This window comes from Bos indicus, chromosome 24 (assembly GCF_029378745.1).
Source record: "Bos indicus isolate NIAB-ARS_2022 breed Sahiwal x Tharparkar chromosome 24, NIAB-ARS_B.indTharparkar_mat_pri_1.0, whole genome shotgun sequence".
In the NCBI taxonomy this organism is placed as follows: domain Eukaryota; kingdom Metazoa; phylum Chordata; class Mammalia; order Artiodactyla; family Bovidae; genus Bos; species Bos indicus.
Window position 1 is genome coordinate 5,591,162 of NC_091783.1, and position 23,981 is coordinate 5,615,142.

At 39.7% G+C, this 23,981-nt stretch overlaps 1 protein-coding gene and 1 long non-coding RNA gene across 5 annotated transcripts in view; both read left to right on the forward strand.

The window, feature by feature from the left end:
* The window catches only part of NETO1 (neuropilin and tolloid like 1), a 108,551-nt gene extending 100,203 nt beyond the window's left edge, over positions 1 to 8,348 (forward strand). For 2 of the 3 annotated variants that reach the window (XM_070778655.1, XM_019987005.2), the window contains exon 11: positions 753 to 8,348. The gene's annotated coding sequence lies outside the window, so the exon portion shown is untranslated. The remainder of the gene's footprint in view (positions 1 to 752) is intronic. The other variant, XM_070778656.1, reaches the window with a different exon arrangement.
* Positions 8,349 to 10,090: 1,742 nt separating this feature from the next.
* On the forward strand, positions 10,091 to 12,982 carry LOC139179382 (uncharacterized). Of its 2 annotated transcripts, XR_011563765.1 has the most exons (3): positions 10,096 to 11,031; positions 11,919 to 12,168; positions 12,685 to 12,982. It is a non-coding gene; the product is annotated as an uncharacterized lncRNA (long non-coding RNA). The 2 variants fall into 2 exon arrangements; XR_011563764.1 differs by having other exon boundaries at positions 10,091 to 11,031; positions 11,919 to 12,982.
* The last annotated feature ends 10,999 nt before the right edge of the window (positions 12,983 to 23,981 follow it).

A 23,981-nucleotide genomic window follows, 5' to 3' on the forward strand; every position in this document is an offset into this window, starting at 1 on the left:
CTCATTATTTCCTGAGATATGTGTTTCATAACATTTCATGATTCGAAACATACTGGATTCAATGCTGATGGATGGATAATTCTTAGTAGACGTAACTTTAAAATACATGTTAAGATTCTTACCATCAAGCATTAGACTACAATGTAATTTAAAAGGATGTTAAGAAATTAAACTTTATATGCTTTAAAGATACAAAAATTGGTGAACTCTTAAAAGAAATATCAAAAGAAACCCAAGGTTCTCGTAGTTAAAGAATTGAATACTGTCTCAATATAACTGAAGTCAACATATAAAACTGGCAATAATTGTATTAATTTGGCAATATCTACTCAAAACGCATACACTATTTGGTGGTACTGATACAATTTGCACACTCTTATTTTTGCATGAATATGTAGCTTATTTCATCCAAATTAAATGCAGCATGTTATGTCAAATTTTATAATATAAAATTTGAATGCTTGATAATGTAAAACTTTCCATAAATATCAGTCGTCTCTGTGTACATCTATTTTTGTTATCAGGTAACATAATGGCTTTATTTTTAGCACTTAATAGTCTCTGTCTCTATTAGACTAATTTGTCTCCAGTTACATTTACTTGACAGTTAATCTCTTCAAAGCTCTTCAGACCTATCAACTATTCTTGAATTAGGTGAATGCTTTCCTGTGCTCTATGTTACCTTGATAAATTGGTGGATTTGTGCGCATATTTCATTGGGAGAAAATGTTTTAACTGTGTTTTATTTTCAGAGAAGAACTATTTATACAAACATGGGGACTGTGAAAAGGAAATTCTATAGTGAATTGTGAAAAGTGGACATATTTCTAAATTCATTCCACTGCCTTTATCCAAACTTAAGAATTACAGACATTTGTTATTACTTCGGCAAGACCTCCCCGCTGCACAATGATATGTTCATTTCGTAATTTGGTTGCAGGCCACCAAGTGCTCCTTAGTTTTTAAATACATTTTGGGATTTACTGGAAACTTGAAGAAGAAATTAGTTCCTGATTGAGACTATCCCAACTTTATTTTTCCTGTGGGTTTCACTTTGTTTCTATGTTGCTTTCTGTCTTTGTTAGATGATTGTACATTGTGTGATATGTGAAAAAGCCCCACAATTTTGGATGAACTTTGTGTTACATGTACATTGTTTTCATTATGTAGACTGCTTGAGAATAGTGCGTTCCTGAGTGATTTTGAACATGCTACAGTGAAAAGTGAAAATATGGACCATGGAAACACCAGCTAGAGGTTTTATGGACTATAAACATCTGTTGTTGTAATATCATTAAATGCAGCCAAAAGTACTAAGTAAAATTACTAGATTGCAATAAGAAAAATCTCAATTTTTTTTTTTGTCTTTCCTATATACCCCCATTTCCTTTTTTTTTTTTTTTTAAACCAAAGGAAGATTCCAAGTTTCAGAAATAGTTTTGAAGTCAGGTATTTTACCATTCATACCCTTTAATAGAAATGATTTTTGATTAAGCATTTAGCAATATGATTGATTGGCAGTTTAAGAAAATACCCTGCATGTCAGTACTGGATATTTGAGTTGGAAAAATGTTCTTTTTATTAGACACGCTGTAAAAAGCATGCATTCTCTAATACTGCTGTTACTCTTCCATTCCCTGTGTCACATGCTTGCTCTTGTAACTTTTTATATAAAGATATATAAAAATGTATAATAATTTTCTAACTTGAGTTAAGAGAAATGCTTTCTTCTATTAGAGTGATAGGAACTGACTTACGTAAGTACACGCTCTATATCAATTCTTCCCACCTTTTAGGCTACAGGAGGTCCTTAAGATTAAGGCATACTTCTTTCAAATTTGACTTTGAAAACTTTATGGAATATGGTCCCCTTTTAGAAAAGAAACTTTTTTTTTCTTAATACTTTAAAATCACAAGCCCCATATGACCCAAAATTACACAATTCTGAGTTTTCCTTATACTCAGGCACATATATAAATCCTGAAAGCTTACTAATTATGATGTTTAATATAAATAAAATAATATTGTAATATATTTAATTGCTTTTGAATTATATATACATTCTATAGTTTGATTTAGTGAGTGGGTAATTTTAAAATATTGAATGTGTATTCTTAGAAAATAATTTATAAAAACCAGATTACTATAAATCTGCTGAATAGCATTTCCAAAACTACTGAATTCTACAGAATTTTGTCCTTCAATGGCAAAGCTGTCTAGTCTATCACAATTCCAACCAGGTAACACAAGCAAGCTCTACAAACTCAATAGATGAATTTACTCACATACATCCCTGTTGGGAATTCTGTGTTACAGAAACAAATAAATGGGAAAGAAAAAATTATGAAAAGAAAATTAATTATGATAGCAATTCTGAGTAGTCTGTATTTTAAAAAAATATCAGTCCACAGAAATAATCACTTCATGAATTGGATAAACTGGTGAATAGAAAAGCTGTGTAGAACATTATAAAGAAAGATTATTTTTATTGTTTTGCTACAGATTTTATACACATTATGTTAAAATTTAGTCTTTTTTAATTTGACTTGACTAATTCTTTTATTATTATGCTTATTTCCATGACCTTTTTATTTCAAAGTTAATGCATCCAGAGATCTGTTTTTAAGTGATTGGCTATATTTTAAATTATTCTCTCTGTTGTTGTTGTTTAGTCGCTAAGTCATGTCTGACCTCTTTGCGACCCCAAGGACTGCAGCATGCTAGGCCTCTTTGTCCTTCACCATCTCCTGGAGTTTGCTCAAACTCATGCCCATTGAGTCTATTTAAAAATCTCTATTTAGAAATATTATCTCTATTTAAAAATTGTCATAAGATCCTATACACTTTGAATGAATAATCTCAAAAAGGATGGTGTACATGTGAACCACTTACTTTTCACTGTCCCTTGAAATATCCACAGGACTTTTCTCTCTAGTTCTTCCTAAAGAAGCAGGATGCTTCCGATCTGCTGATTCACGGCTGAAAGGAGATTTACACCATAAATCAAGAACTTACAAAACAAATCCAACTGCATTAGGTGTAATGATGAAGATAGATGGCTTACATATATTTAACACACAACAGCTCTATAGAAAGCAAAAATATTTCAAATGAAGATAGGCCTCTCCAGTGGTAACACTAAAAATGTCTAAGTATGGGCATTGCCTGATGATTCGAGAAGGTAGTGATGAGTCTGAGGAAGGGACCTGGAGGCACCTGTTGTCCCCGCTGTAAATCTAGATGCTGGACCCTGAGAGTGCGGCGGCTCCACAATGCCTGAGAGTCCCCTGCGGGAAGGTCTTTAAAAGTCAGCATTAAAATTTTACCAGCATATGTATTGGCTATATCAGACCATATCATCTGAATATCAACCTTTGATTTAAATTCAAATGGGGAGACATATGTAGATAAGGAAAGGGATATTTTGAGACTTTCAAGATGTTTCAAATCAAGTTATTTTAATAAAGGTACATTTTTGATAAAGTGAATTCAAATATTACTTGCATGACTGCTTTATTAATCCCATAAGATAATTTTCTGATAGTGTAGTTACACACCACATTCATTCATTTGAAAATAGCTGTTTCAGTTTCAGTTCTCTGCGTTTGAATTCACTTTCAAAATCTGGGAGGCATATCATGGTTATGTGCAACACCTCTGAAACCCTGAATGAAGGTTTTTTTTACTTCTGTCCAAATGCATTTTAGTTGCCTAATTCAAGTCTAGTGTGCTGATTTGGAAATACATTTTTTTGCACTTGATTTTATACATATGCCATTTTTACATATCATATTGGAGAATAATCATATGTAATGTTTGATTTGTCATAATTCCATTTGATTAGAGAATTAAAATGTGGCTATAAACCTAATTAGAGAGGTACGAATAATAAACTCAACCTGCTTCAGACTTCAAACTTATGAGAACTGGTTCCCAGAAGGCTCTTGCTACCGCACCAGTGTGATTGTTAAGTTAAACCATTTATTTTTGTCCACAGTTGTGTAGCCAACATGTTCTTGTTTATCCCCAGCTTCTACCACCTCTCCATACTCTAAAGCATTGTCATTTTACATTGGCTCATTCTTTGGAAAAATAAAAAAAAAATTTGCCCTCCTCTTAATAGACACAGATCTAGACACAAAATGTAAAAGTGGCCAGAAAACACAACATATAAACTATTTAAAATAAAAATTTCCTTTTATATCACATTATAAAATTTGTGCTTTCCATTCGTTTTCTCATGGGCTAAGTTTAACATAGCCAGTGTTTTTATAGCCTGTATAAACTGTGTGCCAGGACTCTTCCTAAGTGCTTTGGGGACAACAAGAAAAGGTGGTGAGCTGACAAGGAACAAAATTATGGAGGCTTAGAGAGGAAAGTGACCTTAGAGAGGACCTCTTAGAGGAGGTCAGTAAGGAAAATGAAGTTCAAAATTATTTGCTAAGCTTTCCATTAGAAAAGCTAATTAGTTACTTCCTGCTAATCTGGCATGGAAGATGAAATATATTCAACTGTCAGGAGTATACAATACAAAGAGTGTTTTATAATAAAGACATTATTAGCACAGATATGGAGGTAGGATATATTCTCAAGGAGAGAAGAGAGGTTTAATGAATAGTTGCTTTTCTAAGCAGATCTTGAAGATTGAGGACTGTGGCCAAGTAGTATATCAGGGAGATTTCCACCTAGAGAAATCAGAGTAGAGAACAGTCTCCCAAGGCCATGGAATTGAGTTGGCTGGAACAGAGGATTAGACTGAAGGAATAATAGTCAATACAGTTGGAAGAGCAAAATTGCATTTACATCTTGATTTGTAGAGTGCAGATAATGCCATCCAAGGGATTTCACATTTCATTCTCAGGATTTCAAGATCTCAGCAAAGTTTGGCTGAAAAATTGTACTTGAAGTAGAATCCTTTGACAGCACTGTATTACCTAAACTGAACAAAACTGCAATAAGTAGAGGAAATCAGAACAGTACCGAAACAAGATACTAAAAAGAACAACTAGTGGATGGTTAGATACCTAGAAATATCTGTCTTATTTTCTGTTTGTTTTCTACCATTTTTTTTATTATTTCAAGATTATGGTTGGGTAACTAGTCAAGATAATAAGTGTTACATGCTAAGCACCATTCTGAAAGTTTTCCATGTGTTTATTCCTTTAGTCATCTTAGCAATTCTATGATTACTACTAACAATACTTGTTATGGTTGTTCTTGTTGTTGTCAAAAATTCCATTGTACATATGAAGAAACTGCAAAGAGTTTTGGTGGCTTTTCTAGGATTACACAATAAGGAATGAAATATCCAGGTCTGAACTCAAGCTGATTAACCCTAGAATCAGCCATCAGTCCTCACTGATATGAATACAACCCTTTAATATTCAATATAGTATGTTTCACTGAAATAAGTTGATGCTTAATCACAAAAATCCCATGCTTTTGTGTTTTCTCAGCTGTAAAAATATGTATTATAGTAACTTCTCTCCATCCTATTGCTCTTGAGGACCAAATGACAATGCATTGGAAGATACTTTTTATACCCTATAACACATTATAAATAAATCATTTTTCCTAAATTATGTGTAAACTTCATTTCCTAGTCAGCATGGAACAAATGCATCATCTACATGGAGCAGTTATGAAAAATAACTCCCGGCCTCCTCTTGTCCACAGTGAAATGTATGACTTCTGGAACCCACCAATTTTTATTTCACCCAAGTGAGATTTTCTCCAGTGCTTATATTATTGCATCATCTTACTGAACAGCATTGTGCTCCAGAGCTTAACAAGTACAAACAGAAACGCCAACACTTGACTGAAAATTCTGGTTTTCAGTCCCAGACAATAGTTCGGTATACATTTGCATGATAGCTTGAGAGCAGGATAAGCAAGCATATAGCTAACTAGATAGGTAACTTCAGTCTCGTAATCATTATTGTTGTTCAATCATTAAGTCATGTCCGGCTCTTTGCAACTCCACAAACTGCAGCACACCAGGCTTCCCTGTCCTTCACCACCTCCCAGAGTTTGCTCAAACTCATGTCCATTGAGTCGGTGATGCCATCCAATTAACTCATCCTCTGTCACCCCCTTCTCCTCTTGCCTTCGATCTTACCCAGCACCAGGGTCTTTTCCACTGAGTCGGCTTATTGCATCAGGTGGCCAAATTATGGTATAAAAATGTGGTATGATGCAATGAAAATAGCTTTTCAGCAGAATGAATTCAAATTCAAATATTAGTTTCACTTCGTATTTTTCATGCGCCCTTATGTTGTTGGAATTCTCTGAGCTTCACTTTCTTTATCTGTAAAATACAAAGTCTGTACCTAATGAAGAAATTTGCTACAAAAATTCGAGATGACACTGTCTATAAATAAACAATGTGAAATGGTGGTAGCAGTATGGGAGCTCTAGTTTTCACATGTGTGTCTAACCAGTTTGTCCCACAGAGTGGGGAAAATGTCAGCTCTGTGGCCCATGTTTATCCACCTGTGAACCAGGCATTGCTGACAAAGAAGGAGCTCTCCAGCACTGTGATCAACCTGGGATTTAGACAACTCAGGAGTAGACCTCACCTTTCATCAGTCTGGGAGGGCTTCTTAGGTCAGGACCAAATGGAAGGACTGTAGGGGTGAGTAGCTGGGGGAGAAGGAGATCAGCCTTTGCCTCTTAGCTATTAATTTGCCACCATCTGTCATAACTGAGGTTGGTACTGGAAGAGACATAGCACAGGTGTGCTACTAATGATGTATAATTGAGAATTGTTATTTCTAGAACATAAGGATTTAAATGTAGGTATCAGGAATGGGCAATTTGGGTATCCCTCAAAATAGCTGTTAAGTGCACAGTCAGTATGACTCTGTTTGAAGGAGCAGATGAGTACAAAAGTTACATTTAAATTAATCATTTCTTTACTTGGCACAGAAGCACTGTCCTGACCTGTCACTTGGCTCCTATTTATTAGCCCTTCCTTCTAGAAATTATGGTCCTTCCCTGGTGGCTCAGATGTTAAAGAATCTGCCTGGAATATGGGAGACCCAGTTTTGATCCCTGGGTTGGGAAGATCCCCTGAAGAAGGGAATGGCTACCCACTCCAGAATTCTTGCCTGGACACCCATGAACAGAGGAGCCTAGTGGGCTACAGTCCATGGGGTCACAAAGAGTCGGACACAACTGAGCGATAACACTTCCACTTTTCTAAACACTGTAAAATTAAGCCAGATTCAAAGTAAGCCTGAGGGAGTACTACTTAATAGCTTTTAATAAAAGTCTCTCTAGATTTTTATATTCTTACATATGCTAACTTTATGAATGAAAGTATCTTTTTAAAAAACCACTCTTTGAAAGGCAGCTCTTCCTAGTAGATCATTATTGTTAAGGATGTATACTACTACAAAACAGTTTCATATAATACACTTGCCCAACTGTCTGAAAGGACATTCTTTATGTGTCAAAAGAAAAGATTAACAAACTCTTATTAATTGATAATATTAAAGAATTATGATTTTATAAATATTCATGCACTTGTGAGAACACACACCCTCTTTACCCCTTTTCTAAGGCCAAGTTTCTTCTCCCAATTTTGCTGAGATTTTTCTATGATATACAGATATTTTCTGACCCTATGTTGTCCTTCAGCCACCTGTAACCAGGCATCGTTTTTTGAAGGACTGTTCTTGTTGGTAAGGTGTTATATATCACCTTCAAATTGACTCTGCTCTGGATGAGTAGGGCTGACACGCTGCAAATGAACCATCTCCTTTGCCAGCTGATCCCTGCTCAGACCTCCTCACAGAGGTGAGGAGAGGAAGATGGAGTGACAGATGAGGACCCAGAGGACATCTAGGTTTTCTTCTGTTTCTGTCAGCCTTCGAGGGATTGAATTCCGTCCGGCATTTACTTGGACTCAGCGCAGCCTCCAAACTCCTTCAGCACCTGGGGACCAAGGCTCGCCGCTCCCTCAGAGACAGATGAACCAGCCTATGTGTCTCCCTCAAAGCACTCAGCCCTGCCTCTGAAGGACTCCTGGATTCTATATTCTGAAAACCTCGGTTCATTTCCGTGTTTCCTCAGCCCCAGAGCTGGCCAGGCTTTGTGTGGCTTAATACTTGTGACCCCCCATCCCCTTTTCATTTTTCCTGTCTTCCAACCTGTGTAACAGAATTTCCTTGAGCAGTCTCTCTGTTGATGAATCTGCTGTGTTTTCTGTTTTCCTGACCCAAAGATGTTGATGGATTTTAACTGAAATGTTTTCCCTTGCTAAGGGCATTTTCGAAACCCTTCCCTGAGATTGTTTTGCTAAACTTATGACAACGTTGCCTAATTAAATTTCACACAAGAATGAAGTATTTGACTCAGTTGTTTCTGAGCTATTAGTTCTTTAGTCATGAGACATTTGAGAGCAATGCATATGTTTCTGATGAGCAGGTATTCCCTTTCATGTTGTTGTTTCGTTGTTTGGTGCCTCAGGCATGTCTGACTCTTTGCCACCCCATGGACTGCAGCCCACTAGGCTCCTCTGTCCATGGGATTCTCCAGGCAAGAATACTAGACGAGTTCCCATTTCCTTCTCCAGGGGATCTTCCCAACCCAGGGATCAAACTGGTGTCTCCTGTATTGCAGGTGGATTCTTTACCACTGAGCCACCAGAGAAGCCCTCCCTTTCATGGGTGTCTCTCACTTCTCATGGGGATTTAAAAAAGAGACTATCATCTATATTAAAATGGCATTGAAATGAAAAAGCATCACATGTTCTCTTTCTGATTTATATTCCTGACCTAAACAGCTCTGGGGCTTCCCAGGTGGTGCTAGTGGTCAGGAATCTGCCTGCCAATGCAGGAGATGCAGGTTTGATTCCTGGGTCGGGAAGATCCCCTGGAGGAGGAAATGGCAACCCACTCCAGTATTCTTCCCTGGTTAATCCCATGGACAAATAAGCCTGGTGGACTGCAGTCCATGGGGTCGCAAAAGACTTGGACATGACTGAAGTGACGGAGCATGCACACAAACAGCTCTAGTCAACTCTCCTTAATTCATTCATGTGGACCAGAGTCAATTCTTATGGATCTCTAAATTTTTCCTTTATTCTCAGGGAATAAACTCCCTTTTTAAAAATGGTTGGTCAGTGCCTTCAGGAGAGCATGGAGATTCTACCCAGGTCTATTAGACATTTTAGAGCATTTCCTAGGAGGGTTAATAACTTAAATTCTAACTAATCAGCCATGGACAGAGAAGGCAATGGCACCCCACTCCAGCACTCTTGCCTGGAAAATCCCATGGATGGAGGAGCCTGCTAGGGCTCCATGGGGTCGCTAAGAGTCGGACACGACTGAGCGACTTCCCTTTCACTTTTCACTTTCATGTATTGGAGAAGGAAATGGCAACCCACTCCAGTGTTCTTGCCTGGAGAATCCCAAGGACAGGGGAGCCTGGTGGGCTTCCATCTCTGGGGTCGCACAGAGTCGGACACGACTGAAGCAACTTAGCAGCAGCAGCAGCAATCAGCCATGGAACGTAGAAAGTTAAAATTTTATAACTTCAGTTTTTCACAAGGAATGACTTCAAATCTAATCACCCGGTGATAAGAATTTTAATCTTTCTAAAGTCAACCACCATCAAACTTTTATCTCAAGGGAACAGGGAGACAACGAAATGTGACTGATAGATGCACTGAGTAATTTGACTCAGTCTGGGGTCTATTCAGTTGTGATTCCCTGCAGTTTGTGATTACACAGAGGGGAATATCCCTTTTCCTGGCTTAATTGGATGAAACTATAGATTGTTATGATAAATTCATTTCACACAAAAAATATTCTTGATAGTACTTAAATTTGAATTTTTACCAGAACACCCACCTGTACGTATTCCTGTTTTCCTAGTAAGTTTAGCCCACTTAGCCATTTCTGAAGGCACAGAAAGGAGTTTTATCTCAAAAGGGTGATGACTCCCTAAACAATAGCTCTGCATTAAAGTATTTGGTCAGAAACCATGATTGAAGGCTCAACTTTTGTGAATCACTGTTCTAAACATTTTACAGGTATTTCCCAGTCAATCCTCATAACAACCTTAGAAGGTAGTTATTGTTAGCTTTATTTTACAGACTTGAAAATGCAGTTCAAACAAGTTCCATAACATACCCAACCTCTTGTAACTAATACATTGTATGGCCTGGATTTAATTTTGGAAGTCTAGGTATAGAATCTATCGGAGAAGGCAATGGCACCCCACTCCAGTACTCTTGCCTGGAAAATCCCATGGATGGGGGAGCCTGGAAGGCTGCAGTCCATGGGGTCACTGAGGGTCCGACACAACTGAGCAACTTCACTTTCACTTTTCACTTTCATGCATTGGAGAAGGAAATGGCAAGCCACTCCAATGTTCTTGCCTGGAGAATCCCAGGGATGGCGGAGCCTGGTGGGCTGCCATCTATGGGATCACACAGAGTCGGACACGACTGAAGTGACTTAGCAGCAGCAGCAGCAGCAAGTATAGAATCTATAGTCTTAACCATGCACGATTTTGCTGCTTTTTGATAACCCACTTCTTAATTTTTAAAAAAATGAGGAAGAAAATGTTAACCACTAACTTAAAACCACTCTTTCTGATCTAATGAGCGCCAATAGAGACAAGGAACAAAAGACAGAAATAACAGTCAATTCTCCTTGAAAGAATGCTCTATGAATTCCTGATGGGAATCACTGGAGTAAGATAGTAGAGAATCTTCATCTGTGGATTCATCATAGCATGATGCAGTGGGCTGTCTAAACTGCTTGTGATAAATAAAATTACAATTCATGGATTTATGGCACAAAATCTGCTAAAAACTGTCCAAATCAGCATGCAACTATCTAAGTAATAAATGACAATATTTCATCACTGAAATGTCTCTCGGGAAGTCATACACAATCCACTTAGAGGGACCCTACGCTGAAATTCTGTCTGGTGGTCCCACAGCAGCAATAAAGGACTGGGAGTGTTGAGTTTGCACCACTGTACTTCACACGCTTCACCTTAGATTCATGATGACCTGTATCCTTTGACATACTGGTGAATTTTGATCTTGTGTAACACGTGATTCTTGTGTGTCTTAATTGAGAGTCTGACTCCTCTTTCTATATCCATGAATTTCCTACAGTTAGACATTTTGGCATTCCAAGAAGTTCAAGGCCACAAATGTATGCTCCTTTGGCTTGTGTTGGTAGTTATCAGGGCCATTGCCAATTTATTCAACAAATGTAACACAAACAATAGCAATTCATCAATAAATATTTATTGCAAGCAATTGGTGAAGAACCTGCCTGCCTATGCAGGAAACTAGGGTTCCATCCCTGTGTCAGGAAGATCCCCTGGAGAAGGAAATGGCAACCCACTCCAGTATTCTTGCCTGGAAAATCCCATGAACAGAGGAGCCTGGTGGGCTACAGTCCATAGGGTCGCAAAGAGTCAGACTCGACTGAGCCACCAAACAGCAAAGGTACACGGACTGTTTTAGTCATACAACAGATGAAAATATTCCCTCTTTTGTGTCATGCAATCTAGTTAAAGGAAACATACAAAAGAGAACAAACAACAGCAATAACAATCACATGTCATCTTATGAATGTGCCTTGACCAAAAAATTAGGCATACTGGAGGAATAGAGAGAGCTGAGATGCAGAATTGTTACTCTATGAGGAAAAGACGAGAGCACGTCTGATAGTGTCATGCTTGACCAAAGTCTTAGTCAAGTAAAATAGGGAGATGTGAATATCTGCGGGAAGAAATTTCCTGGAATTTGGAATGAGAAGACAGTGTGGGAGGGATGGGGCGGGAGTGAGCATCAAGAGATAAAGGGAGGAGCAGCTGGGGATGGCATCAGATAAGGATGATCAAGCCATGCTTTAAAAATCAGATTTTATTCTGACTTAACTGTGAAGCCATTGCAGGGTTTTAGCAGAGCAGCGGCTGAAAGTGACTCAGCTCTACCTGGTGCTTTCTGTTGCTGTCCGGAGAAGAGCCGATGCAAGAGCAAGGACTGAGGTCCCCGGGAACCACTGGGAACCACTGGGGCATCAACAGTGCAGGCGAGAGAGGACAGACATGCCTGACATGGGGCCACCAGGAAAATCAAAACCACCTGAGCTAGTCAAGGCATGGGAGACACATCTACGAAGTAAGGGCTTTTAAGTAAGTTTTGGGAAAGCCTGAAGGAGCAGGGTTCAGAGATGTTGCACCAAAGGTCTCTGCTGGAAGCACCAAAGGAGCTCTGATGCCTACATGATTCTGCTGTTCTCGAGATTCTCTGGCAAGCCCACACAACCATTGGAGTCCACAGAGTGGAGTGAGGCGACGAGCTCTCGAGAACATGCCTGCACGTCAGGGAGCTGCATGCATGCCCACAGCCTCTGACCGTGTGTGCCTTGCCCTGGAGGAGTCTCTTCCATGCCGCAGATCTTTGCGTGAGCGTGGATCACTGACAAAGCCTCTCCTTAATTTATACTTTCTAAATTCTTCAGACAGGAATTATTCCCTGCTTGTCATCTTGCTTTGGTATCATCATCTTTTCCTGTGTCATTCACTATTCAGTGGGTTGGTAGAGAGGGAAGATCAATATTTGGTCTCTGGGAAGAGAAGTCGATGCCCAGCATATTTCGTTAAATACATAATTAAATTGCTTATGTTTGTATCTTTTCTTCCCACCAGGGTGCCAGCTTTTTGAGGGAAAGAAGAAATCCTTTTCATTTTTTTGTAACCCCAGAAGACATGCTGGACGCACAATAAACACTTTCTGGTTGAATGAAAAACTTTTCCATAATAAGAGGAATAATCATAGGGCAAGCTAATGCCAGTAGAGTAAGAGAAACAAGATGAGCAAGAAGAGGGTGTATGTTAGGGTGATCTACGCTGAGAGAAAGTATCTACGTGAAATTAGATTCAATTTTTTGAAGACTTTTCTGCTATGTACCATTTTTGAAGTCTGTATTAAATTTGCTACAATGTCGCTTCTGTTTTATGTTTTGGGTTTTTTGGCCAAGAGGCATGTGGGATCTTACCTTCTCAACCAGGGATGGAACCTGCACCCCTTGCCCTGGAAGGCCAAGTCGTAACCACCAGGGAAGTCCCTCTGATTTGAATTTGAGTGAGTGTGTGAAGAATGTATTGGGCCAAAAGAGCATAGTGTGAAGAGCAGAAAAATACATAAGTAAAATTTTTCAAAAAATGTGTGCTGGGCATAAGCCAGGCTTAGCAGAACTGCAAACATTTTACAAGTTTTTTTTTTCTATTAGCTTTTTTTTTTAATCACAAAAATCTCAACTATTCATGATTGACTTGATTAAAAAAAAAAAATCAGAGATTTACATTCTCCTCAAGGTTTACCAAGAATGATTACTTTGATATGCTTACATATTTTTTTCAGATACCATTCCATTTCTTGGTGCAATTCTTTGTAAATTGACAGCTTAATCCTGTCAAGCTCTGAAAGGATATATCTAAAGACTATCCAAGAAATTATTTTGGAAATTGTACTTGTCAAAAAGCAAAAATGCAATCACACACCAAAAAAAAAAAAAAGGCAAACCCATTTTATAATCAGACTCAATTCATTGCTTTCCCTAGAGTATTCTCGATCTACCTGATGGTCATGCACAAGTCAGATTATGGCAGAAGCTGGAGTTTGGTCGAAGCAAAGACAACGTATGCATCTATTAGGAGGGTTTGGTTTCTCACTTGAATAAATATTTTTTTTTTTATTCAAGTGGTTTTTCAACAATAGATATGAGTTTTCTCGTTTCAGTGTGAACATTTGTACTGAAAATGACAAGTTACTGTGAAACCATTTAAGGTTAATTATAAAGTGATTCTTGAAAATACATTATTGTGTTTAATTGTATCCTGCCTGTAATTCTGAAGGAAGATATTATTATGTTCTCCATTTTACAGGTGAGTAAGATGAGTCTTAAAGATGTCAACTGATTTATCCAGTTCACAGAGCCAATAAATACAGGGACTCCCAGAGATTAATCTAGGTTTCTCATTAGAACGTATTCTAAATGATGACTGCATTTATCAGGCTCCTGAGATGGGCTGTTTTTTGATATGCACTATCTAATTCAATCCTCAGAACCTCATTATAAGATGGGAATAAGTAGCCCCATGCTTTTCCTTGGCGAATTGATGCTCAGTGACATTACATGACTAACGCCAAAGAAAGGATTTAAAACCATTTGGCTGGTTAGAAAGAAAAACAAAACAAAAAATAACAATATGCATGCACCTTCATCTCTATGAAAACTAATTTTCCCATCAATGGTGAGTTGTTTGTTTGATTTCTCTTCACAGGAATTCAGCTGGATTGTCTGTTTTTCATGAAGCACCACCAACACTGTGTAGTAGGATGGGAAACGGGGTTCAAGGTATTCCCTCCCTCTCTGACTCAGGGGTAGTGGTGGTGATGAGAGGCCCTCACACAGCACTTGGAAGGGGTAACGGGGTGGACGTCGTTCTCAGGAAGTCACGCGGGGCAGACGCAGCACCTTCGGGGCCACGTCTCCAAGCTTCCGGTTCCCCGCTCTGGTGACCAGAAATGGCGGCTCCAGCGGTTCCTGAGCTCTGTCCTCTCTGTCCCCCTGTGCTTCGCTCATTAAGTCCTTACGGAACGTATTCGCAGTTCTCAGCCTTACGTTACCGTTCTCCTCTTACATCCGTGGAATCCCCAGGTCCCGTATTAAACTCCTTATTCTTACGGTGTGTGTGACGGTGTGTTAGTCACTCAGTCGTGTCCGACTCTGCGACCCCATGGACTGTAGCCCGCCAAGCTCCTCTGTCCATGGGGTTCTCCAGGCAAGAATACTGGAGGCGGTGCCATTCTCTTCGCCAGGGGATCTTCCTGACCCAGGGATCGAACCCAGGTCTCCTGCATTGCAGGCAGATTCTTTATTGTCTGAGCCTTATAATACCATGGAAATTCTACTTTCCTGACCTGACCTAGACTAATTACAGATGGAAGATTTGTCCTACGGCTTAATCCAAATGGTGGTATTGCCAGTAGTAGGGGTGCAGTGATTCTTTTCTGAAAAGAAAAAAATGGTCATTGGGAAGAACACACTTGAAATTTTAAAAATTATATATATATATATATTTCACTGAGCATCTGTGCTAAGTCACTTCAGCCATGTCCAATTCTGTGCAACCCTATGGACTGTAGCCCATCAGGCTCTTCTGTCCACGAGATTCTCCAGGCAAGAATGCTGGAGTGGGTTGGAGTTGCCATGCCCTCCTCCAGGGGATCTTCCTGATCCAGGAATTGAACCTGTGTCTCTTACCTCTCCTACATCTTCAGGTAGGTTCTTTACCACTAGTGCCACCAGGTAAACCCCATTTATTCCAACCAGTGTGCTTAATTCAACCCAGTTAACTGTGGCGGAACAAAGTAGAAAGCATCATAGAAATAGCATATACAAAGAAGCCTGTGTATCTAAAATGGACAATTTCTCTAATTGCTTTTTGTGATCAGCTACTGGTTCAGACCACCTGACCTGCGTCTTGAGAAATCTGTATGCAGGTCAGGAAGCAACAGTTAGAACTGGACATGGAACAACAGACTGGTTCCAAATAGGGAAAGGAGTACATCAAGGCTGTATATTGTCACCCTGCTTATTTAACTTCTATGCAGAGTGCATCATGAGAAATGCTGGGCTGGAAGAAGCACAAGCTGGAATCAAGACTGCCAGTAGAAATATCAATAACCTCAGATATGCAGATGACACCACCCTTATGGCAGAAAGTGAAGAGGAACTCAAAAGCCTCTTGATGAAAGTGAAAGTGGAGAGTGAAAAAGTTGGCTTAAAGCTCAACATTCAGAAAACGAAGATCATGGCATCCGGTCCCATCACTTCATGGGAAATAGATGGAGAAAGTGGAAACAATGTCAGACTTTATTTTAGGGGGGCTCCAAAATCACTGCAGATGGTGATTGCAGCCATGAAATTAAAAGATGCTTACTCCTTGGAAGGAACGTTATGACCAGCCTAGACTGCATATTTAAAAGCAGAGACATTACTTTGCCAACAAAGGTCTGTCTAGTCAAGGCTATGGTTTTTCCTGTGCTCATGTATGGATGTGAGAGTTGGACTTTGAAGAAGGCTGAGCTCCAAAGAATTGATGCTTTTGAACTGTGGTGTTGGAGAAGACTCTTGAGAGTCCCTTGGACTGCAAGGAGATCCAACCAGTCCATTCTGAAGGAGATCAGCCCTGGGATTTCTTTGGAGGGAATGATGCTAAAGCTGAAACTCCAGTACTTTGACCACCTCATGCGAAGAGTTGACTCATTGGAAAAGACTCTGATGCTGGGAGGGATTGGGGGCAGGAGGAGAAGGGGATGACAGAGGATGAGATGGCTGGATGGCATCACTGACTCGATGGACGTGAGTCTGGGTGAACTCCGGGAGTTGGTGATGGACAGGGAGGCCTGGCGTGCTGCGATTCATGGGGTTGCAAAGAGTCAGACACGACTGAGCGACTGAACTGAACTGAACTGGTTCTGGCTTTGGCAGGAGATTATTTTGGAAATTGCAAAAGGATTTTGCAAAAAGGATATTGACTATGTTTTTAAAGTTTATTCTCTAAAGAATGTATTTCATTTTTTATTATTAATATGGCTATCATTATTTTGGTCACCTGATGCAAACATCCTACTCATTGGAAAAGACCCTGATGCTGGGAAAGAGTGAGGGTAGAAGGAGAAGAGGGCATCAGGGAATGTGATGGCTGAATGGCATCACTGATGCCATGGACATGAACTTGGACAAACTCTGGGAGATGGTGACAGACAGGAGGGCCTGGAGTGGTGCAGTCCATGAGGTCACAAAGAGTTGGACATGACTGGGCAACTGAACAACAATGGCTACCATTTATTTAGAATATGCAACATTTGAGCCCCCTGAGTTTATAAGAAATTTCATATATTTTTCAATAGGTAATGTAGTGCCATTAAATGAAAATAACACTTCCAGGTAAGCATATCTTTAAAAAGCCTGGATTTTTAAAATCATAAATGGTAAAGATGAGGTCTTCCTATATACCAAGTGGCAGCATATTGAATTATACATGATGCAAAAAAAAAAAAAAAACTTCTTTTGTGCAGAGTCTACAAACCTAAAACACACAAAATGATAGCACTGTCACCAATGCTGTCATGAAGATTCATGCAGAGGAAGGCCTTTGAAAACAAAACCTGCTATTAAATGTTCAATGCAATTACCATCAGGAGATTCAGGCCCATCTATCAGGACCCACTATTTTACAGGTGTTACTTATTCCTAGTCTATCTGTGTCTCTGAGGAATAAAGTAATCTTTATCCATAAAACTGCTGCAAATTTATTATTGAATGGAGTTACTATCAATGTATACACAAATACGTAATTTGACTCAATAATCTAATCAAACAGTTATATACCTTGCTGCTTACCTGTGACTGAAACAGATTATAGACAATGTTTTGAAGACATAAGTGAATACTGATTTGTGTTCAAAATGCAACATAATTGAGTATAGTATTTCCAAAGACAGCATGAAAAAGAACTGGGTCTATAATATGGTAAATATGGTGTTATAGAGAATGTATCTATGGCACATTTACAATTAAAAATATCCCTTAAGATGATAGCAAAAACACCTAGCTTCTGCCTCTTTTACTTGAAATGCTGAATCCTTTGCAATCATCACCATGACTGTGATGAATTAAATGAATGTCCAAAAGGAAACCTACATCTCGATGTTTGCAACTTCTATAAGATCCACACTTCCTCTTTACCCTTGTTTTTTAACCTGGATTTTGGCTAAAACACTGTTACTGGTCTTTGGTCCTCAGTATCCACATTCCTTGTGTTTCTGTTGGGTGATGCTCACCGTATGTCCCTCAATCCACTCTTCTACTGAGATAATGTTACTCCAATATGCCAACAATTAGTAAAGAAAACAGTCATCCCTGTAGACTGAAAATTCCACTAAGGGCAAGCACTATTTATTGTGTGTTTTTTTACCTCTCTGTATACATATAGTATCTAACAGTGCCTCAGGGACACAGCAGGCTATCAATGTATGTGTGTGTGTGTGTGTGTATATATATATATATATATATATGCTATATTATTCATCAAATGATACAGAAAAATATAGATATATATAAAGAGTTGGCCACAAAAATTGCTGAACATCAAAGAATTGATGCTTTCAAATTGTAGTGCTGGAGAAGACTCTTGAGAGTCCCTTGGACTACAAGGAGATCAAACCAGCCAGTCCTAAAGGAAATCGATTCTGAATATTCATTGGAAGGACATGTGCTGAAGCTGAAACTCCAATATTTTGGTCACCGGATGCAAAGAGCTAACTCATTGAAAAAGACCCTGGTGCTGCAAAATATTGAAGACAAAAGGGGAAGGGGATGGCAAAGGATGAGACAGTTAGATAGCATCATCGACACAGTGGACGTGAATTTGAGCAAACTCTGGGAGATAGTGGAGGACAGAGGAGCCTGGTGGGCTGCAGTCCATGGGCTGGCAAAGAGTTGGACACGACTTTGTGACTGAACAACAACCAGTTTCATTGCTTTGCTCAGTAACTTTGGTTTCCTGAAATCTATCTTCTCTTAACATTTTTAATATCTCACCTACTTCTCACCGACTACCTTTGATATTGAAAGCTGGGGGTTTGTTCTCCACTTCTGGTCTTGGGGTTTCAGTCAATTTTCATATCTTCCTGGTGGCAACATATTCTCTCAACCTACACTATTTGATATAAATCAAGAAGTGATTTTGCTTTTTCTTTTTAACTCTAGAGATCCGATAGCTCACTGTCATTTCTTCAGTCTTTTCCTGGATCCTTCTTCTTAAGAAAGGTATTTAGAAACATATGAGACCATAGTTACTGGCAGCAAGAAAATCAACTTTTCAATTCCATTCTTAAAGAAAAATCTTCTCTCGCCCACATTCTTTCAAAACGTTGCAGAATAAAGTGACTGTTTGTACTGTCTGCCAACCTGAAATAATTTGACAGATTGCTTCTAAAGTGAGTCTAAACTTAAACAAAATAGAAAACTTTAGTTAACAAACTGAAGTAATGCCATACTCATAGATTTCATAGTTTCATGACAATTTGACTCAGCTATACTCCTTCTCACATTCTTGGTAAAAACAAAGTGTTTACTAGTTTGACTTTTGACTAGCAGCAATAAAAAATAAATACGATAAATATTTGAAGTATTATAGGTATGTGCCATTATGTATGCATATATTATACATGCATAGTAAAGCTTATAAAATTATAGTGTATGTACAATTATATATACATATTATACACATATAATACAGCAATAAAGTAATTTGATTGTGCTTATGTGAGTTTTACCATTTTTACATTTCAAAAAATATTTGCATGTTCACTTAATATTTTAATCATGGCTTCATACATTAAATTAGTATTTGTAAAGTACATACTCTGTGCCAGATACCTATTTGTGACCTAGAAATTTAAATATGAACATCCATGTTCTCATGAAGATGATAAGTAAATAGATAATTGCAGTGCCATAGACTTAGCTATGTAGAGATATAAGGTATATTTATATTTGTATAATATGAATAGAGATTGAGTATCCCGAAAACAGGCAATTCCCTGAAAAAATCAGAAGGATATTTCCCACATCTCTGATATTGGTCTGGTTGTTATATCGCCTTCTTACAAACTCACAGAGACAACCTTGTTCTCCAGCCAAGGCAGGGACCAAATGCAGTTTTTCTGGCCATGAAGCCACTCAAATAACTCTTAAGCTGGGCATCAAAGGAAAATTAGGAGTTTTCCAGCGGAGGAGGCTTGTCAAGGATTTTTCAAGAAGGAGGGCTGCTGCTGGTGGCTGAAAAATGGAAGTGTTTCAGATGCTGTGCCCAAGAGCAGTGACCAGTCAGTGAATAGAGGTCAGGTTGTCTATTTTCCACATTGCTTCTTACTCAGTTTGAAAAAAGTATTCTTGCTCAGTCATGTCCAACTCTTAGCGATCCATGGACTGTAGCCCGCCAGGCTCCTCTGTCCATGAAAGAATGGACAGGTGTGGGTAGCTGTTCCCTTCTCCAGGGGATCTTCCCAACCCAGGGATAGAACCCAGGTCTCCTGCTGTGATCCATGGACTGTAAGCCCCCCAGGATCCTCTGTCTGTGGAAGAATGGACAGGTGTGGGTAGCCATTCCCTTCTCCAGGGGATCTTCCAGACCCAGGGATTGAACCCACGTCTCCTGCATTGCAGGCAGATTTTTAACCATCTGAACTACTAGTTTACCTTCTTGTAAATCCCAGGTGGTGCAGTGTAAATAATCCACCTGCCAACGCAGGAGACTGAAGAGATGCCGGTTCAGTCCCTAGGTTGGGAAGATCTCCTGGAGAAGAGAATGGCTACCCACTCCAAAGTTCTTGCCTTGAGAATCCTGTGGACAGAGAAGCCTGGCAAGCTTCATTCCAAAGGGTCATGAAGAGTCAGACATGACTGAGCACTCATGCACACACAAATTAATATAACCAATCGCCATTCACTCTTGCGTTCAACTTTTGCTGAACTCTATGCTAGAACTCAAGAGAGATGGTGATGAACAAAAAGAAAGTGATTCTCCAACTGTGAAAGACTTAGTCACTAGCAGAGGAGAACAAAGTCATTGAGTGTTCACATTAGCCACTGCAAGATCGTGGGGAGAACAGAATCAGATACTTGGAATCTGGTGTGAGAGAAATGCCCATGAGAGCAGAAAGCAGAAGTCTAGTTAGTCTGAGTCAGTCAAATATCTTGGCTTCTGAATCAGGAAATTACCTAAATTTCTGTCACTTTTGTCTGCAGAGTGACTTTCTGGATCCATTTTTAAGTTGCCCATATGCTATTCATGTTAAAGTTAAAGCTCATCTCTTGTTGTGGTACCTTTAGGGTTTTCTGATGTTTCTTTTGGCTTCCATAAGTTCAGACTGCTGTTGTTCAACTTTCAACAAAATAAGCTCTGCTTTAAGTATCTTTGACATTTCTCTGGTCTTTTCTCTTTCAGTCACCACATATATTACTTCTCATCCATCACCATTAGACATCCAGACACCTAAATTTTCTAATCTGACATCCTAGATAAAGTCACCTTCCTTTTGATGAAGAAATTCTGTTCTGAGTGGCTTCCCCTGTGGCTCAACTGGTAAAAACTCCACCTGCAATGCGGAAGACTTGGGTTTGATTCCTAGGTTGGGAAGATCCCCTGGAAAAGGGAGAGTCTACCCACTCCAGTATTCTGGCCTAGAGAATTCCATGGATCAGACACGACTGAGCAACTTTCACTTTCACTGGTCTGAGTATTTCTTTGGTGCCAAATTGGCATTTTGGAGAACCAGTCTGCATTACAATAACTTCTGTTTTCACCTGAGGGCTTCAGCATCATCTTATCTCTTTTCCTTCCAGATTGCCTCTTGGCGACCCTGTAAGAGATTCAGTGCCTTTCTTGCATTCCAGGACACACCTGAATTTCTCAGTGTGGTGTGGTGGCCCCTCTATTCTCTGCTCCCATAGACTTGAATTCAGATACAATAGTCTGTTCTTGCAATGATGGATTTTCTTGGTTATTTCTCCTTATTGCATTTGAATTTGAGACAAGGGATTTCAGGGGCTTCGCTGGTGGCTCAGGTGGTGAAGAGTCTGCATGCGGGAGACCTGGATTCGATTCAGTCCCTGGATCAGAAAGAGCCCTGAAGAAGGGAATGGCTACCTATTCCAGTATTCTTGCCTGGAGAATCCCATGGACGGAGGAGCCTGGTGGGCTACAGTCCAGTGGGTTGCAAAGAGTTGGACATGACTGAGCAACTGGCACCCATGGTCCTACTAACATTTTTGTCCTCTACGTGTGTGTGCTCAGTTGTGTCTGACTCTTTGCATCCCTGTGGACTCTAGCCCACTGGGCTCCTCTGTCCATGGAATTATCCAGGCAAGAATACTAGAGTGGGTCACCATGCCCTCCTCCGGGGGATCTTCCTGACCTAGGGGTCGAGCCCATGTCTCCTTCATCTCCTGCATTGCAGAAGGATTCTTTACTGCTGAACCATTGGGGAAGCCCACACTTTTACTATAATCCAGCAAAACATCGGATATAGAGAATGTCCAACAAGTGTCCATAGAATTTATGAGCAAATGATTACTTATTAAGAGGGAGAAAACTTGCTTCGCTTTAGTCTTAAAAAACATTTTATTAAGTATTCTAGTCATGATTCCTTATCTTATTCTTCAAACATTACTCTGCCTTTATTAATAATTAGTGTGCATTATGTATGAATAGACTTTAAAAAGTCAACTAACCCACCTGAACTACACTACTGTGAGGGAGGGGGTGGTCAGGAGTCTTTGTTTTTCCATCTTAAGAGTTAATTCCCCAGCAATGAGGTAGATGGTGTGGGATTTTAATCCCTTTTGGAATTTGGGGTTTGAAGCTGTACCCTTCAGAAGGAATATCAGAGTGAATTTACATGAAAATGTTTCCCTAAATAACTAAATTGTTAACAAATATTAATTATAGTGACTATAGTAGTAGGTACATTCTCACTAACTTCTCAACCTTCTTTGAAAATGATGAGGATAGAAAATGATGGGGAAGCAATGTTGTGCCCTCTAAGTAAAGGAAACCATATCGAATGATCTACCTACCACACATGTGAGCTTTTTAAAAGACACATTGAGGAATGGATCATTAAGTTCTCGCCTTGTGGAGGGAGGAGAGAAGAGAGTACACGCTGAAAGGTTTCAGAGTTATCCAGGGTGAACCACTGGCTCCATAGTGGACAAACAGGACCAGAGAGGTTGAGTGACTTCCCTAAAGTCTCCCAATAGCTCTGAGAATACGGTCCTGCTCTTCTCTTTGCCAGTTAGGTGCTGCCAACATAACACCCACAACCTTCTAGGAGGAGAACTATGTCAGGAGGAAGCAAGCTAGATCCCAACATATCTGAACGTAGACTCCAATTTCCAAGACCATCTTCTATTCTATACTAACAGAATCTCAGAGGGGAAAATGCTGTCTCTTTAAACAAGGAAAATGACCTATTAGGTCCCTGTAGTCACCACAATGTGGAATTCAGTGATTGCTTGACACAGGGTGGGAAAGGGGGCCCTGGGGAGACCCCACCGAAAATGGACCCTGCAGCCAGGCCGGTGTCCGTCCTAATTATCAGATGGGACCACACAGAGCCTTAGGTGTTGCTACTGTCCCAGCAGATGAAACACATCCTTTTGGCTTGTGGAGGGTTTGGAGTCCGTTCATGAAACCAGATGGGTTCTAATTAATGCAGGAGCTGTACACAAGCCTACTTCTTTTTATTCCTAACTGGCAGCCTGAGATCCATTTGGGATTTACCTAATGAGTCTATTCCAGGAAACTACCATTTGCATTAATTAACTCTATGATAGGAATGGGGGTGCATTTAGAGGGCTGTTAAAATTGCAAGGAGAGTGACAGATTCACAGTTCTATGACTCTTTTGGCTCTTGAAGAATTGATTTTTAAGGGAAGAATGATGGCCCCCAACCATCTAGAGTTCCTCAGCCTTTGAAGTGTGGCCCGTTTCGCCCAGTGATGTGCCCAGCTTCACGTCCACCTTCCTGGCCAGACATGGCCCCGTGAACAAGTCCAAGGTGGTGATGTGTCAGTAGAAGTCTTTGCATGAGGATTCTGCAAATGGATTGTTTCTGACCCAAAAGAATAGAACTCAGGTGACCCATAACATTTACCTTCTCTTCCCACTTGGATTCTATACATGGTGCATGAATTGAAGTAGTTATCTTGGTTTCATAAGGGCAAAGTGAAAGTGATATTTGCTCAGTCGTGTCTGACTATTTGCAACCCTGTGGACTGTAGCCCACCAGGCTCCTCTGTCCATGGAATTCTCTAGGCAAGAATACTGGAATGGGTAGCCATGCCCTTCTCCAAGGGATCTTCCTG